Consider the following 5,733-nt stretch of genomic DNA (forward strand, 5'->3'; position numbering starts at 1 on the left):
TTCTTAATTTTAACTTCTTTTGGCCTAAGATGGGTAGGACCTGAAGTTGGGGTTTGAGACAAGCTCAGAATTACTTTGCTATTACCATAACATCCCATTCTAGGGGAGCTTTGCCACTTGGTGTTGCTGCATCTGCTTCACTCTGCTTCAGGTTTCCATCTCAAAATTCTTCTTATTCAGTCCTCTTTTCTTTTGCAACTTTATAGGCTGTGGTAGGTGGAGATAAGGAGGCCAAGTCCTGAAATGATCTGTCTGCTCTATTTTGCAACCTCAGTGACAGCAAATATTAATGTACCTGTGTTCACTGCCCAACTCGTCTGACCACTCTGCACAGACATTTTGGTGACAAGCAAAAGCCTTCCACACACTGCCTGATTCTCCGAACACCACAGAAATATGGTTAATGCTATTGTGAGCCCCCTGAAATGCTTTCCTTTTCCACACCTCCTGCTTTTTTTTTGTGCATCATAGTCCAACATTTCTCTTGTGCCAGGCTCTTCCTGAACTGTGCCTGTGTTACACAACTGTGCCCTTCAGACTGAGGCAAGGATTAAAGGTGTCCAAATTATTAGGAAATCAGAGCAGTGAAAGGTCAGAGATCTTTCTATTTTCTCTCAGCTTGGTAGCTGGTTGCTGAAAAATCACAAACGCTCTTTGAAAATGAGGGGCAGCGAGGCGCAGCTTTCCGAGCACTCCTTGGCATTCATGTATGTGAGTGAACTATTTACAGGTATGGCAAAGCATTACTAATCTCTGAGCTATTTAGAAAGGAAGTACCTCTAGGATCTCCTCACTTGTCTCCCCTGCTTCTCCAACACCATTGAGTCACGCTGAATCTCCTCCCCTCCCAAAAAACTGCTTTGCAGAGCTCCCTGAAGAAAGAAAAATGTCCCTGGACAGTGAAACAAACAATCCCAAAGTGGGTTGATCATGACCTAGTAACTGGGTAAAAAATCCTGGAGACCCTGGAAAGGAGAGGTCAGTCCAGGGGCTGCCTGAGGACTCAGCTGCTCTCGAGCCCCGGGGAGGAACTCTCTTATCAGGGCTTGGAGCCCAGCTGGAGACAATCTGGACCTGACCCTTCTCAAAGTTCATGTCTGTTTGGATGGAGGGTTCTGATTCAGACAAATCTCTGCTTTCAGACAGCCTCTTGGAAGACGGGGCTGCCAGTTGGCTTTGCAAGGCTTTGCTGGATGTCCACTTATGTCTGAAATGTCCCTGTTTCCTTCCCCTCCTCTCCAGCATGCCTGTTTGCATCTGGCTTCCCTTTCAAACTTAGCCCCAGATGTACTGCATTGCAGCTTGGTTCCCTGGATGCTGTTGCAAATGGCAAGAAATTCTGAACAGAATTCCCGAAGGAAGCCACGCTGAAGAAAGAGCTGAGAAAAAGGGAAACCTTGCCACTGCTATTTAATTTTTTCTGAGCCCATACTTCTTGTGTTGCTAGAGTTTCAGAGAAAAAGGAAGTGTGTACAAAGGCTGCCTTGAGCAACAGGGGGATGCTGGCTCAGGCAGTGAAGAGTGAAAAGAAGAAGTAGGCACTGTGGGAGAACTGGTAAAGATGAGGTGGGTGAAAGAGGTGCTTCAGCACCTGGTCTGTGAGCAGTGGGGACTGGACAGCCATTGAAACAGACAGGCTAGGCAGTGCTTGAAGAACAGACACGGAATAAAAGACCTTTGTGAAGAATAGAAAAAACAGGAGTTTTTTTCACAGTAGGATAATTCTGAAGTGCAAACACAAGGGACAGTGTCCCTGCTTCCAAACATGACCCGACAAATAGCAAAGGAAGAAAGCCAGAGTTCCTGAGTTCTAGTTTTAGTGTGGCACTAACTTCTCCACCAGAGCACCTACTAATTGCAGGTGCTACAGGCAGCTTTCAACAGCGAATGTAAAAACATGGAGTGGGGTCCTCAGAACCAGGAACAAGCAAGTCAGCTTTGACTCAAGGGGATCTAAGAGCATTCAGTGCCTCATATCTCTGGCCAGCTTCTGACCATCTGAAAAATGGAGCATGTCTCACCTGCCACAGACGGTGCTGCGAGGTTAATAATGGCATTTCATGTCTGAAGCCCTGTGACAGAAAGCTGCCACGTAACACCACGCTTTATTCTACCCTACAGCCAAAGTCTCCTCCGCCCAAATAAATAGGCATTTGTGTTGCCTGCCTCCCATTTTTAATCTACTAGCAATTCTTACCAGAAAAATAAAAATCTCTGGCCGTATGAATGTGTCAAGAGCTTGGATAATCAGCAGGATTCTAGTCTGTCACTACAGATTTTGGCAGCCTTGTGTCAAGAAAATGAGGCAACCCCATTCCTGGGAACCAGTGCAATGGAAAGAGCTTCCAGCTGATTTGGATTGTTTATTCTAGGTGAAAGTTTGCAACATTCCCATTTGGTTTCACCACTGTGAGCTTTGCCAGGACTTTTTCCCAGGCAAATGAATGTTTTCTTGTTTCTCTGCTTGATCTCCTATTTACAGGCTTAGTTACTCCATTGCTTTTGTTACTCTGGAAGGTGTTTACTTGGTCAAAAATGGGTTTCATCTTGCGAGACATGCAACTCTTTCGTCTCCTGCTGACTTCAGTTAGACTGAAGGCGAGCATGAGCAAGGGATCTGTAGTCTTGAAGAAGGATAAATTATGCCGAAGAAAAGCCAGAACCTGGGCAGGAATGCATTAAGCATTATTATTACATTTCTATGCAAGTATTTAACCTATTAGTGCTTTCACGGAACAAGGAAATGCATGGAAAATACTCCTTGCATGGCTCTACAGTGCAGATTAGCCTGGCATGGGTTGTTAGGCAGTACCTGCGGCCTTGCAGAGCTTTGGCCTAAAGAAAGAAGGTCAGACCAGCCTTGTTAAGAGAAGTTGAGCCAGCTGTATCCAGGGATTTCTCCCTCAGCTTGAGCCAGGCCTGCATAGGGGCTGAAGTGTACTTCCAGGAACATATTGGTCTGTTTTCAGCTTAAAACAACTGTTTCCTCATTCTCTTTGTTCCTCTCTGTCATTTCTTCTTTCTGCAGCAATATAACCAAGTTCCACTTTGAAATGAATCACTGTTCTAATGCTCATTAAATTAAGGAACTGACCATTCTGGTAAGACTCATGCTGACTAATTGCAGGTGTTGGTTAAATTTCCCCTATAAAACTTCTACAAAATCAAGGCATTCCTAGCTGCCATTCAAATTCTGGGTATCTGAGGAATTTAGAAGATCCAGTTGGGTGATTTTCTAAAGGGAAATCTCTCATAAAAATGTCCCAATCCATTGCAGCCTGTCTGAGAATTTGACCTTTTATTTCCAAATTCACCAGGGTCATTGGCTGGCCAGATCAATGCCAGATCTTCTGACCAGTTCACAGGCTGAGCCATGGTTTACAATATCTGTGTCTCTTAGAAGGAAGCATTGCTGGCATTGCAATGGACAATTAATTCACGTGGTCAGATCAAGCTCTGGGCCCTCTATTAAAGAGCCATGGTTAGGATGTAGATGCTGGAGTTGGGGCACTTCAATCAGACCACATGTAATCCCCAATAATCCAGGTGTCATTGAAAACTCAAATATCATCTGATCCCTGTGACTTTAATCATGACCCAGAAAGTTCTCCACTTTCCTTTTCCCTGTTGTGCTAACAGGGAAAATAATGGACTCAGAAATATCCCTTCTCCAGGACTACACACAGGTTGGTTGGGGAGGGGGGGGGGGGGGGTTGACAAAAGGTGGTCTTGTGGTAAATCACAGTGTCAGCCTCCAGAAATAGTTTACGTGAAGCCCTAGTCTGATGAATTTCCTGTGGCAGCTGGGTGACAATTGTGTTCCCCACCTGTGTGATGGGAGTGGTAATTTCTTCATACAATGCTATTGCTTGCCCTGCATTGGAGAGAGGAGTTTGAGGAAACTCTGACACTTCCTGAAAGTTTTCACAAAGTGTGTCACGGGAAGGCTTCAGTCTCCAGGTCCTGCCGTTTAATAATAAACCTGCTGTTTATTTTGTGGAGCTCATTTCCTAGACAGAGTAGCAAGAAGATGTCATGAATACCTGTGAGCTGCACTCACCTTTCCTGTGGTACCTTGTGTCCCAGGTCCCTGGCAAAGGCAGCCCAGCACCATTGGCCCCACTGAGGCTGGGGAAACTGCAGCACTGCTCGTGCTGCAACAAGGCAGAGGCACATCCAGGCACTCCTGGCTTTCTAACACCTGTGCCTCAACCACAAGGCCAAATTAGTACTGAAGGGACCTGTATTTTACTGTCCCCTTCTTCTGCATTAATTAAAACACATCGCAGCACACTTAAGCAATTTAAATGTTTTGGAACGAGCCTCAGGACAGCCAAGGGCGTTCAAAGTGAAGGGAAGACTGGCAGCTTGCCCTCAGCTCGCTGGCTTGCCTGTCTATCACAGGCGCACATCGCTCATGACCAAGCTGCGAGATCTCTGCAGACCCAATGACAGCAGTACAGTTTAGGGAGAGACCTAAAGCTAGAAATCCCTGGTCTCCCTGAGGCTCCATCACATGGTCTGGCTGACAGCATCTCTGCTGATCTTTTTTCAATTTACACACTTTTCTTTACACCTCTCCTCTATGAAAAGCTGGTGGGAACTGCTACTGCAAGAGATAACACCAGCACCATGTTGTCTGATGGAAAGCCCTACTAGACCTGAGTTTAGGGTATATACCTTGGTCTTGGGGACTTTTGGGGAGATATTCAAGGCAAGAAAGAGGAAATTCATAGCCCCTGAAACAAAATCCAAGGCTGGTAAAGACTGTGTTTTGCCCTAGAGGTGAAGTTCAAGGTATATGTGAACCTTTCTCCAAAGGTCTGTTTGCCTTTCTGTCACCTATCGGTCAACAGCGGGAGGAGGCACCTCAGGTGACCTCCAGAGCAGCTTGTGCACTGTGGACTCCAGGCAGCAGACAGCCGACTACAGTCTAGAATGGAAATGAAGGACTAATTTGCCCAGGGACATTCCCTTTTGTATTTTAAAGTAATGCAAAGTGTCTTTTCACTTTCAGCTCTGGATTTGAGGCCTAAGACGAAGAGTCACTGCCATTAGATCCACATCATCACAATTGTAACATCAAAACAAGTGCTGTATTAAAAATAAACACAAGAGGCATTCACTGACTTGATTAAAATGTATACATATGGGTGAGGTCATTTTAATAAATGCCTTATGCACAGACATCTGCATTTCTTACCATGGCCCTAGGCTTGGAGAAGGAACACTGTACATCCACAACTACCTGCTCTTGTGCAGTTGCATCAGCCCAAGCTCTCTGGCTGCTCAGAACATCTACCACAAGTGTCCTTATCACATCCCTTTGCATTGACCTCCCCTTAACACTCAAAAAGGCTACAAAGAACACAGCCACGGTTTACCACATTAGCTGCACATCTCTGATCTCCATCAGGCCACCATGTCAAGGTCCTCCATCTCCTCTGTGAATCTTTTGAAGACACATTCTGATGCTGTTTGGAAATAACTCACTGAAAATAGTTCAATTGTCCTGTCTGTGTGCCTAGAAAAGGCTCCACTAGTTAAGGGAAAGTCAACTGGACTTTCCAGAAGGACACAAAAAACTGCAAAGCCAATAATGTCCATATCCACACCGATGAAAATCTTCTGTATGTCACTGGAAAAAAAAAAAAATCCAGGACTGAAAGCCCTGGCCTTGTGTGCCTTCCCTGGTCACCTTGCGTCAAAGCTCCTGCACCTCCCACTATGATC

The 5,733-nt window shown here is 45.5% G+C and overlaps 1 long non-coding RNA gene across 1 annotated transcript; it reads left to right on the top strand.

The window, feature by feature from the left end:
- The first annotated feature begins 644 nt into the window (after positions 1 to 644).
- Positions 645 to 5,134, top strand: LOC125330598. The gene is made up of 3 exons (XR_007205633.1): positions 645 to 730; positions 1,448 to 1,566; positions 5,018 to 5,134. It is a non-coding gene; the product is annotated as an uncharacterized LOC125330598 (long non-coding RNA).
- Positions 5,135 to 5,733: the final 599 nt, after the last annotated feature.

Source organism: Corvus hawaiiensis, chromosome 10 (assembly GCF_020740725.1).
Source record: "Corvus hawaiiensis isolate bCorHaw1 chromosome 10, bCorHaw1.pri.cur, whole genome shotgun sequence".
Lineage (NCBI taxonomy): Eukaryota > Metazoa > Chordata > Aves > Passeriformes > Corvidae > Corvus > Corvus hawaiiensis.